General features: G+C 36.0%; 1 protein-coding gene across 2 annotated transcripts in view; it reads left to right on the top strand.

Moving 5' to 3' along the window:
- Tmem131 (Transmembrane protein 131) overlaps window positions 1–13,587 on the top strand; it is a 178,636-nt gene that overhangs the window by 126,154 nt on the left and 38,895 nt on the right. The window lies entirely within an intron of this gene.

Raw genomic sequence — 13,587 nt, 5'->3', positions numbered from 1 at the left:
TTGTCTTAAAGTGAAAAAATTGTTGAGAGGAAAAAGTACCATATTTATTGGAGTCATCACACATGACTAAATACAATTGACTGAATGACTAGTGAGAATAGAAGGCAAGATTTGTTACACAAAAAAAAAATCAAGGGATTATATATATGAAATGAATGTGAAAGATAAAATTAACGGAAAAGAATCATCGAAAAGTAAAAGCAGATTCAGAGTGCAGCAGAAAATAATACAGGATGAATCTAAATTCAACCAACAAACTTCCAGGAGTTGCAGAGAGGACACCCAACTAAACAATAAGAGATAGGAAGCCAGTGGTCAGAAACCAATTGTTCACAAGATACAGAGTGTTATTTTATTTGAAAATTAATTTATGCTTTATCACCTTACTTTTAACTTTACTTGTAACAAGCCGCAATTAGTTAACAAAAATTCAAATTGTAGTTTTTTTTATTATTATTTTACTAGGTTATTTTACGACGCTTTATTAACATCTTAGGTTATTTAATGTCTGAATGAAATGAAGGTGATAATGCCGGTGAAATGAGTCTGGGGTCCAGCACCGAAAGTTACCCAGCATTTGCTCATATTGGAATGAGGGAAAACCCCGGAAAAAACCTCAACCAGGTAACTTGCCCTGACCGGGAATCGAACCTGGGCCACCTGCTTTCGCGGCCAGACACGCTAACCGCTACTCCACAGGTGTGGACTAAAATTCAAATTAATATTAATACTGTAGAATTGTACATACAAAAAGCAAAAAATTAACATGCACAACAAGCTAAGAGAAACAAATTAGTGCAGATTTTGTTACAAGTGTTATACTCCTGATCTGATGGAGTCTCTGCACCTCATAATTATTGACCCCCTGACCATCGCAAACAAATCAGGAATTTCTCTCAACTCATGGGCTAAAACAACGAGCCATGCTACAAGATCTTCAGTTCATGCAGCTAGAGTACGATAAACTTTGGTCTTCATGTGATCCTATACAAAAAAGTCTTAATGGGCTTAAATCAGGTGACCTAGCAAGGGAGGATACTGGACCACCACACCTAATCCATCTATCATGAAAAGTCTTATCTAGGTACCTACCTATGCCTGCCTAAATATGTGCTGCACTGTTTCGGTAATGGACTAAGTTGAAGTACAGTGCAAGTGGATACATCCTACAGGAAGTAATTTTATTGTTGGATTCTTTCCTGGACACTTTCACGCCATGCTTCTAAGAAACAAATGGTTTCGGACATGTGATTACTACTTCAAAATGCTTTAAATGATGTCTTCTATCAGGCAACACAGTTTATCAGTTGAATTTAGATTCACCCTATATAATGAATCACAGGTTGCGAAAATAAAAAAAAGTAGAGAAAGTACTGTCACTCTAGTGAATTGAGTAATGAATTAACCAATAGGAACCATAAGTTTTTCCTGGTTTTATTAATTTCATCTTTGAAGTGTAGTAGCTAAATATTTTGAAAGCCACTGACGTGGCTCAGTCGGTTAAGGCACGTGCCTGCCGGTCTGAAGTTATGGTCGGGCGCGGGTTCGATCTCAGCTTGGACTGATTATCTGGTTGGATTTTTTCCGAGGTTTTCCCCAACCGTAAGGTGAATGCCAGGTAATCTATGGCGAATTCTCGGCCTCATCTCGCCAAATACCATCTTGCTAACACCAATTCATCGACGCTAAATAACCTAGTAGTTGATACAGCGTCGTTAAATAACCAAATAACAATAAATATATATTTTGAAGATTTAAACTAGATTCCTGTTGAGGCTATTTGTGCAGCCTCTTCATCCTGCTTCCTCTGCCCACTTGAAGACGAAGACAGATCTAAACTTTAAAACTTGGTGAAGTTACATCAGCAGAGGAAAAAGTGAATATTATTAGCCGTTTCTTTTCCATATCAAAATTAATCTGTGTTGACCATCGTTCTAATGCTAGGGGTAATGAATTCTGCCTTGCAGGTAGCTCTACCAGAGATGTAAAATTCTTCATTCGCCAGGCTAAAAGAGACAATGTTTGGAGACGTATAAATAAGCTGGTCATATTGAGTTAAGGGTTAGAGCAAGAAGGGAGAGAAAAAGGCGGGAAAGTGATAAGAATGAAGGGAAAAGAAGAAGAATTTAGGTATTTAAATTTGTGTAACGTGTGTTGTTACAAAATTATTTTGGTTAAATGAATATGCGCAATAGTGTAAGGGAATTCTTTCAGAAAGAAAATGTGTTTCTTATTGAGAAACGAAAATTATTTAAAATAATCTGGTTTATTGTGTTTTCTTTTTCCTTGAACATAAATGTAATAAATAAAGTGAATGGTTTCATTATGCTCTTCGTAAAAAGAGACAAACGTTGTACATTTATTTCCAAAGTAATTACAATTAAGGTACAACTCATTTAGTTTAGTAATGAAGAAAACTGTTAAAAATGTTCAGTAATATTCTTTTTTGGTGAAAAGGATAGAAACTGGAATACTGCAAACATGTATATTTGTTTGTCACTTATTTTTGAGTGGCGAGAGGATAGTGATTAGAATAGAAGTGGGTTCACTAGTCTTAATGTTTCATTTAATGCTTTTTGTGATACATTTATGTAAATGTGAGCTCAGCAAAGGAAACTGCTTATTTGATCATGAGTGAAGCACTTAATTTTATTTTATTTGAAATGAAAAGTTGTATTGTAAAATCATTGGATTTTGTTTCTCATGAAAAGCATGTTCTTTTATTGAGAAATATGATACAATCTCATTATAGATACATACAGTACTCTCTCATAATTAATGTCGGTTTTGGAGCAAAATTGTAGCTGGAGTGTGTTGTGATAAGAAATTAATCTAATCTTCAAAATAAAGGCCATTAGATTCTATGGTCATGAGCCTTGTTTAAGCGAAGTTTGTTATCTTGCAATGTTACCGGTTTCTGGTTTTTATGCAAAGAATTCAGTGATAACTAGGGGGACAGATGTTAATGACCTAAAAATCTACTAAAAATGATCAATAAAATGCCCTTAAAATAACGAAAAAATGACATGAAATTAAAAGAAAATGACATTTAAATATTATTCACAATACTCACACTACAACTTCTTAAAAATTAGTCACCTTGTTTCAATGACTGTCCTGCAAATGTAGATAAAGGAAAAGGACATGCAACAAAATTAAAGTTTTAAGGGAAAACTATAAATTTTAATGAGGCTTTATGATGTGTTTCAATCAGGGGTGGTCCATGTCAGTGCCTTTATTCTCCGTCTCCTCCTCCTGCTTTTCACTTTTGTTACCAGACCGTCCAGATGGGGACTGTAAATAGCAAAAAAAAAAAATTGTCGCACAGCGTGCATTCTTGCAATCTTTGTGTTAAAAATACTGTCTACTATAATATATCCCTTCCAAACCATATTGGGGACACGACTTATTGTCCAGGAAATGGTGTGAGTGATGAGATAGACAGTTATAAATTATAACAACAAAGATGGAACAAATACAGTTTAAAATAAAATAAACTTACAAATGGCTTTTATGGAACCTGCAGGTTCATTGCCACCCTCACATAAGCCCACCATCGGTCCCTGTCCTGTGGATAATCCAATCTCTACCATCTTATCCCCCTCCCTCAAATCCATTTTAATATTATCCTTCCATCTACGTCTCGGCTTCCCCAAAGGTCTTTTTCCCTCTGGTCTCCCAACTAACACTCTATATGCATTTCTGGATTCGCCCATACGTGCTACATGCCCTGCCCATCTCAAACGTCTGGATTTAATGTTCCTAATTATGTCCGGTGAAGAATACAATGCGTGCAGTTCTGCATTGTGTAACTTTCTCCATTCTCCTGTAACTTCATCCCTCTTAGCCACAAATATTTTCCTAACCACCTTATTCTCAAACACCCTTAACCTATGTTCCTCTCTCGAAGTGAGAGTTCAAGTTTCACAACCATAAAGAACAACCGGTAATATAACTGTTTTATAAATTCTAACTTTTAGATTTTTTTGACAGCAGACTAGATGACAAAAGCTTCTCAACCGAATAATTATAGGCATTTCCCATATTTATTCTGCGTTTAATTTCCTCCCGAGTATCATTTATATTTGTTACTGTTGCTCCAAGATATTTGAATGTTTCCACCTCTTCGAAGGATAAATCTCCAATTTTTATGTTTGCATTTCGTACAATATTTTGGTCACGAGATATAATTATATACCTTGTCTTTTCGGGATTTACTTCCAAACCTATCGCTTTACTTGCTTCAAGTAAAATTTCCGTGTTTTCCCTAATTGTTTGTGGATTTTCTCCTAACATATTCACGTCATCCGCATAGACAAGAAGCTGATGCAAAATAAAATAAAACCAGAATTAAATTAACAATGTACACTACTGAAAAATACTTAGTTCTACAGAAGAATCGAAAGATTCTTTAATATTAAAAAAGTGTTTTCTATTAGTGAACATTGCACAATGGACTTACATGTACTCATCCTAGTACACGACATAACTCTCCACAGAAACACATCATGCATAGTGTGGCCCACCAAAGTGGTGTGCAACTTGAAAATGGGTCACAGTCGTACCATCTATCTGCAATATGCGGAACCCGAATCTTGCAAGTGAAGTGGGTAGGCATTAGATACACACACATTGCAAAATGGTTTTAAATCTGCAAAAATATACGTGTCCCTACTGTGTCAATTTATTGAACATAGAAACTGCAGTCGAGCTAAGCAATTCCTTGATTTGTTCATTTGGTTTGTTGCTTTAGTTTTACACTTAAAAACTAACAAATCACCATGCAGCCAACAAAACAAGTTTAGTCTCAATCATGGTCAACTAGAAAGAGTTAAAATACACTAGTACATGAGATGAAGAGATACAGACATAAAACCATGCATATTATCCCTCTAATTAAGATTAATATAGGCCACCGGCATAGCTCAGGCACATTAGCCTGCTGATCTAGAGCTGTGCTCAGGCATGAGTTCAATTCCCGCTTGGACTGATTATCTGGTTTGGTTTCTTTCCGAAATTCTCTCCAACCATAAGATGAATATGGTGAATCCTAGGTCTCATCTCGCCAAATATCATCTCACTGTCACCAGTTCCATCATTGTTAAATAACCTAGTAGTAATATAGTGTCATTAAAATAATAACGAACTAAAAATAGGATTATAGAATCTGTTTAATAATAATAATAATAATAATAATAATAATAATAATAATAATAATAATAATAATAATAATAATAATACATGTTCCCCATTACCAAATTTCATGAGTGCCTACAATAACAATATTTAGCTTTGCATGCAGGAGACTTGGCTTTATTTCCTGGCAAGTCCAAATAGAATTTGTAGTGAACAGGGAGGATAATCTCATTTCCTTTGCTATTAATATAGCTAGAGCAGCTGGCTACGGACTGGAAGGTCCGGGGTTCGATCCCAGGTGGTGACAGGATTTTTTCTCGTTGCCAAACTTTCAGAACGGCCCCGAGGTTCACTCAGCCTCCTATAAAATTGAGTACCGGGTCTTTCCCGGGGGTAAAAGGCGGTCAGAGCGTGGTGCTGACCACACCACCTCATTCTAGTGCCGAGGTCATGGAAAGCATGGGGCTCTACCTCCATGCCCCCCAAGTGCCTTCATGGCATGTTATGGGGATACCTTTACCTTTTTACAATTCTTTCATTCACTACCATTCAGGTAATGAAATAAATGAACAGAATTTTAGAACACACTGTGGTGTGGCAGCAGTTTGTGCGATTGATGATGGATTCAATAATTACACATGCATGATAGATACTTGTAAACTTGTGTATTGAACCTCATAATGGCGACACCAAACTGTGTAAACAGAACACATCCTACCCTCTTGGTTTACCATTACAAAACAGACCATAATTTTGATTTCTTTCCTTTATGTGTCATATGTGCAGTTTCCTTTGCTAGTTTATAATTTACATCCTTCTGTATTTCTTTCTTTTTAAATTTTTATTTGTGTATTGTGAAGTGAAACATATGTACTTATTAATATGGTGATAAATTAATGCAGTTTTATCATTATTATACAGAGTTCGGCAAAAAGATCTGATGTTTTTAAGTTGCCTAAGACAGTCGTGCAGTGGTGGGAGAATAGGGACTGAACGCCATTATTGATGCCATTTCAGTTGCAATGCATCTGTGGAATGCATCACATCGAGCATTTGCCGTGGAGATGTTTTTCAAAACAAATGATTCAGTAGTTCTTACGCAGTTAGATTCCGAAAAGATTTCAGTGTGGGTCGACATGGGCGAGTTCCCAGCCAAAACATAATTTTATTGTGAGTAAACAATTTCAGAATGACTTCTTCAGCATCAAAACGTAAGTCAACAGGAAGGCTAAGAGACATGGTAAGGCAGTGCTGAACTTCAGGTTTCGGGAGTGCATTAGAAAAAAATGGACATCATTTGGATGGTGTAATTTTCAAAACCTAATTTTGTTCTTTTGCGTCAGTAAATAGCAATAATCATCTCTTTTCGATAAAAGAATAAAAACCAACTTACATTAAAATACAACTGTGTTGTTTCATTTAAAAAAAAGTCGGATCTTTTTGCCAGACCTTGTACAATATATTATGCACTCATTAACAGGTTAGTGTGTGTATTAGTCATTGCTGTGTGCAGTTGGGCTGTGCAAAATGTTAGATTGTGTGTACCAATTACTGATGTTATTTGTGTAAAATTTACTTACTTGAATCTGAAAAGATTTATTGATGGAGACCTGAACATAATATCTAGGACACTACTCATATAGACTGGTTTAGAGCACACTATAATGTGCCCACAGTTTGTGTGATTATTGATAGATTTAATTTAATCGTACCTGAATAAATGTCCACGTTGTATTAATGAAAGTTTATTTTTATAATATTATGTTTTGTAGTATTTAGAAGATGTGTGCAAAATTTTTGAACCATACCTTATTCATTTCTAAAGTAATAAGTAAAAAATGTAATTTAAAATTTCTTACCTGACATTTAAATGGGCGCGACTTATTAAAAAGACAATTTTAAGGCTTAAAAATACTTGTGGCAATATGAATTCTATATATTTTTAATCTACAAGAAAATTCTGAATTTTATTGAAGTTGAAAACCGAAAATGTAGTTTTTGGTCATCTACACTACCCACTTTCCTTAATTTGTTTAAGGTTCTAGTTCTATATTTTAAAGACTATACCTCCGGGTTTCTTAAAAGCCATAAGTAAGTAATATTCATGAGTTTACTCCAAAAGACAAGAGGCATAATCAGTGTAAAGCAATTTATAAAGAAACAAATGCAATAATCTCTTATATAGAGTAATAGTAATAATGTTTAGTAGGACACATCAGCAGTTATTACTATCACTGTGAGCTAAGTTGTTAAAAACAAACAAAATCTCATGTAGAGCTCCATTTGAAGTTATCGCAGATGTATTTGGATTATCAGTTTTAAATTCACAACTTCATTTCTTGTAGCATGTTAGTAAAGTTACTGAATTCAGATCACTGGGCTTATAAATCTCTTCATATTTAGATAGGCTTAATTTTAGAATTTATTTTTTGTCATATAATATGTGTGTGTCCTGGTTTAACAACACTGCAGTACGTGTATTGCACATTTTTCATTTAGTAATTGGCGACTATGTAATTTGTGGCAGTAATTTCAAGAGAAGTGTTCTTAATTTGTGTGTGTTTATGTGGGGGAAAAGAAAACTGTGGATGTGTATGTATATGTACAGTATATATGCGTGTACATACATAACCACAGCACTTTTTAGATTGTTTCGGGATTTCTGCTGGTTGAGGACCTGCCAGAACATTTCTCCCTCTTAACTGACGTTTGGCCACCTTTGAAACAATGATAATACCACAGTCTAGTATATATAGTCACGAAGCTCAGTACGTAGTAAATATGCATCCATATATAGTTGCTGACCACTAGGATCGCTAATATCGCCTCATTACAGACAATGCGAAATAGTACCGACACAGTCTTTTGTTCCTAGCACCCTCACAACTCAAGCTTTGTGACTGTATATACTAGACTGTGATAATTCTCAATCTGCATAACACCTATAGCTTCATTATCAAAGGCCTAATTGCTTGTCATTGAATTTTTTACAAAATTTAATGTTAATATACTTTATCAGATCTCTTACATTAATTTACAGTATTTATTTCGAGGATTTTTCATACATATGTGTGTACGGGGTTGGTCTTATCCTTTTCCTAGAAGTCCAACATAAAAGCAAATCCATATAAACACACTTGGCTATTATCTTCTTCTTCTCTTCAAGTATTAGGCCAAATGGCCTGTTACAATCTCACAGTTGAATTTTCAATCCAGCGCTTCTTTGGACGACCGAGAGATCTCTTCCCATTTGGACTATAGTGGAGCATGACTTTTGGGATTCTATCTCTATGCATGCGATGCAGATGATATATCCAGTTGTTCTGATAATGTTTTACGTGATTAATTACAGGTTCTAGTTGTAATTCTTCCATTACATCTTCATTGCGTTTGTGATCCCATTTCGTATATCCTGCTGTATATCTCATAAATTTCATTTCATTAGCCGTTATTCTGCTTTCGTCTTTCTTCCTCAATGTCCATGCCTCACTGCCGTAACAAAGTACAGGTCTCACTAAGGTCTTGTATAGGCGAAGTCTAATATGCCTTTGTACTAGGGAAGGTTTCATAATGTTGTTAATTATTCCCATTGTTTTGGTGTATTTAGAAATTTTCTGTGAAATGTCTACTTCATCGAAAAAAGATAATGTGTATCCAAGATATGTAAAATAATTTACTCATGGCTATTGTAACTTCTTTAATTACTCATTCCACATTAGTAATTTGTGTGTCCATCATTTGCCTCCCAGACAGCACGCAATCTTTAGGATAGAAGCATAATATTGTGACAAAAATATCTGTATCTCATTCCACGTCATTTAGAACCACTGTAAAGTGAGCAATCAGTTCCAAGAATATCTATGATGTCCTCATTCCTGCATCATCAGAGTCTCTACTGCATGTTCCCGAATAAATCAATGCCGCTGTTGTGTTTATCTTAAAGCATAGTGCTTCATCATGCAAGAAATAAACCTCCTGAGAATCGAGTTTGCCCCCCCCCCCTCCCTTATTGAGGAGGGCCCGAAAACTTGCACTGCAGCTTGAAGCTTATTGTGCCAACCTCCTTATTATGAGGATGATTGTTGAAGTCCTCAGGACCACATTCCTGTAAGTATCGTGATTCACTATTTGGTGTCATCTGTTGATTTAGCTACAATGCCCACATCTAACGGAGCCAGACTCCTTTGCCCCCCTCTGGACTTCTGTAACTTCCTGAGATCAATGCCATCTGTATTTAAGTTATGATACTACATCCCTGCTGCATCCTATATTTTGACCTGAAGATGGTATTACTGTATAATGATTAGCTATTTGGTGCCATCTATTGATTCAGCTGCACATCATCCAGGTCCAACACAGTCCACTAAGAAAGCCCCTTCATTCTCCTGGTACTTACGCAGCATCCTTAGATGTCATTTGTGTACAAATTATGATACTACATCTTCAGTCGACTCGGAACTATTAAGAGGTGATAGAATAAGTTGAAATTAATATGAAGAAATGAGCCCAAGATTCAACGTCAGAAGTTATCCAGAAATTCTGCTTCAATTCGTTGTGGGAGGAAAACCTCGGAAAAAACCCCAACCAGGGTTTAAACCCAGGCCCGCTCGTTTTGCAGTCGGACATGACATTACTCCACAGTAGTGGACAGTCAAGGGTGTTACCAGAATCCCTCAGAAATGAAAACATTTTGTTTTCTAAAATGATATTCTTGAAAAAGTTGTCATTCCATGATGCACATATGTAGTCGATCTGAAACTACTGAAAGGTGACAGATGAAGTTGAAATTATTAATGACGAAACAAGTCCAAGATCCAATGACGAAAGTTACCCAGAAATTCTGCTTCAATTGGTTGAGGGGGAAAACCTCGGAAAAACCCCAACCAGGATTTGAACCCAGGTCCACTCGTTTCACAGTCGGACATGATGTTACTCCACAACAGTGGAAAGTCAAGGGTGTTACCAGAATCTGTCAGAGACGGAAATACTGTGTTTTCTAAAATGTTTTTCCTGGAAAAAAATCGGTATTCCATGAAGCACATTATTGTTTGATACATAACATTGCATGCTGCCCGAAAGGCAAATGATGGGTACACAAATTATCGATGTGGAATATGTGTGAAAATGAATAACTAAAGATGTTACATTAGCCAAGTGTGTTTATATGAGTTTACTTTTGTGTCAATGGACTTCTAGGATAAGGTTGCCTATAAGTTACTAAAAGCCAAGAATGCCACTGAGTATACTAGAGTGGACGTGATGACCATTGGGAGAGCTTTCTATAGGTCTGATTCACAGGTCTCCGAATTCTAGCCGTAAGTAAATGAGCCACATGGACATAGGGTGACCAGACATTCTCTTTTGTCCGGACATGTCCTCTTTTTTAGGTCTTTGTCCGGGGTCGGGTGGATTTTTAAAAAATCAAGAAATGTTCACCTTTCGTAACTTGTATGCCTGATATTTTTTAATTATCTGATTTGACTCCTTTTTCGAGTAATTTGCCTGTAGGTGGCAGCAGCATTGACGGAATATACTCTTTGCCGATGATCATAGCTCTTTTTGCTCCTCCTTGTCATGGTTGTTGCTCAGAGGTAGCTATTATGGTCGTTGCTCTGAGGTAGCTATTAAAATCGAGAGATTGAGATGCTAATGTAAATCTAAATAGTTATTTTCTGTCCTCTTTAATAATTATAGTTTCCTTGATTTTCATATGTAGCTACGTAACTGTAAAATCATTATTATTAACTTTTTTCATAATTATTTTGTAATAAAATAGACATTAACATACTTTTAAGTATGATATAAGCCTTAAGAACCATAACACACTACACCGAAAAATATGAACTATGTAATTTGTGTGGAGACAGCTAGCAATGCCTTGTCAGGTAATCTGTGGCAAATCCTTGGTCTCATCTCGCCAAATACCATCTCGCGATCACCAATCCCATCGACGCTAAATAACCTCGTAGTTGATAGAGCGTCATTAAATAACCAAGTAAAAAAAAAAAGCTAGCAATGCTTCTCTCTTCACAATATAGCGAGAAATATGTTGCTACACAGTGGAGTTATCTCTATATAGATAATTAAAACACGAATTTTATTATGCCATATGGAAGGCAGTTTGATCAAAGACCTTGTATATAATATTATTCAAGGTCTTTAGATTTGATTTGCGCTGATAGAAATAAAGTTACATAACATTGAACACCTGACTTTCTATTAATTGTTCAATTTCATTCACATAATATAAATTTTATAAGCTTCAATTAGGTCAGGTTACCTGTGAGAGCAGGAAACATAGGTTTTCAAAAAATCGCTAGCCGACCAATGTCAGCTATACCTTATTTCAAGCATTACCCGGTGCTAAAGGAAAGTATTTTCCATAGCTCGACAAATGCATTACACATTTCTTGCTGTAGTTTGCTATGGGCTTAAATCTGTACTGTAACTATTTTGTAATAAAATAGATGTTGACATAATTTATAGTATAATATAGGTCTAAGCCTAAATCTAAGTACATATTTTCTGTCCTCTTTCTTCGAACAGTGTCCTCCTTTTTAAAGCTTTGTGTTCCTCTTTTTTTATCGATGTGAATCTGGTCACCCTACGTGGACTGCAGCATGAATCTTGTAAACCATATGCTGACGTATAAAATATGAGTAAGACTAATGGTGTAAACAAAAATACAGACACTAATTGTTAACAGTCTTAACTGTTACATACACATCATCACGCAGTTTAAAAGATGCATGCTGCATTACATGTGACTCATTAACCTATTATATCAGACTTCGGAGACTTGTGAATCTGGCTTAGAATTTCCCAACTGACACCACGTTGACCCTAGTATACTTTGGTGACATTCTTAACTTTTAGTACCTATAAATTCAATGTCTAGTTATGAGCAGCCATATATATATATATATATATATATATATATATATATATATATATATACACACATACATACATATACTAGGTGTTTCAGATCACCCATATCAGCCTTTTTTCTCGAAAACTAAATGATACTGGTTGTTCATGGAAAAAATTTTTATAACCAAAACCTATGTAAAGAATCGATTGGTGGCAGTACCATTTCCCGTAACAAACCGGTAGTAGGTGTACCTGTAGTAAACTTCGAAATTTCAAATGAGAACATGGGTCATTAAAGGTGCCATTGGAAACTACTTTTAAAAAGAAACAACTTTTACTGAAACTTTTTTTTTTTCTAACTTTTATTGTTTACTCACAAAATGACTAAAATGGTATTTTCTGAGAAATGTTGTATGTTGTTTATGTACGTACACTCTTCATAGTAAGTGTTAAAAATGTCCACCATCCTGTGCAAAACAATGTTCTGATCTCCTCCTTACATCTGTGATTGCACGGAGATCTTCAGCACAGCTGAGAGACACATATGGTGTGGCTTGTCTAATTCTTTGTTTCATATCTTCTCTAGTTATTGGGCGCACCTAGTAGAACATGTCTTTAATTCTCCCCCACAAGAATAAGTCATTTGGAGCAAAGTCAGGAGATCGGGCAGGCCAGGCTACTGGTCCTCCTTGTCCAATTCACCGTAGGGGAGTAACTGGTTAATAACTCACTGAGTCCTACGTGAAAAGTGAGCCGGACAGCCGCCTTGCTGAAGCCACATTGTTAACCGGAGTGCAAGGGAACATCATGAAGCAACTGGTGCAAAATGTTTTGGAGGAAGCGTGCATTCTACCATTCAAGATCTCCTCAAAAAAGTATGGTCTTATGACTCGGTGGCCGAGGAGGCCACACCATGTGTTGAGGCTCCATACGTGTTGGAAATCCACTTCACGTAGCCAGTGTGGATTAACTGGAGACCAGTAATGGGAATTGTAGAGATTCACCTGACCATTCCTTTTGAATTCTGAGGTCGAAATCACAGTCCATGTTTAGAAATCAGTTGCAGATATCAACACGAATCTGGAAGTCAAGTCGCTCAAGTTCCTGATGGAGATGAATATGGTATAAATGAAATTTGTTGTCTTTGAGAATTCTAAACACTGTATTATGATGCAATCCTAAGTCATGTGCAATCCTTCTTGTGGGGAGAATTAAAGACATGATCTACCAGATGCATCGAACAACTAGAGAAGACATGAAACAAAGAATTAGACAAGCCACACCATGTGTGTCTCTCAGCTGTGCAATCACGGATGTTAGGAGGAGATCAGAACATTGTTTAGCACAGGGTGGCGGACATTTTGAACACTTACTATGAAGAGTGTACATACATAAGCAACATACAACATTTCTCAGAAAATACCATTTTTGTTGCTTTGTGAGTAAACAATAAAAGTTAGAAAAAAAAGTTTCAATAAAAGTTGTTTCTTTTTAAAAGTAGTTTCCAATGGCACCTTTAATGACCCATGTTCCCATTTGAAATTTCGAAGTTGACCACAGGTACTCCTACTTCCGGTT

The sequence above is a fragment of the Periplaneta americana genome, chromosome 12, assembly GCF_040183065.1.
Source record: "Periplaneta americana isolate PAMFEO1 chromosome 12, P.americana_PAMFEO1_priV1, whole genome shotgun sequence".
In the NCBI taxonomy this organism is placed as follows: Eukaryota; Metazoa; Arthropoda; class Insecta; order Blattodea; family Blattidae; genus Periplaneta; species Periplaneta americana.
The sequence above is the reverse complement of the archived record's forward strand: the minus strand, read 5'-3'. Positions and strand labels throughout refer to the sequence as shown.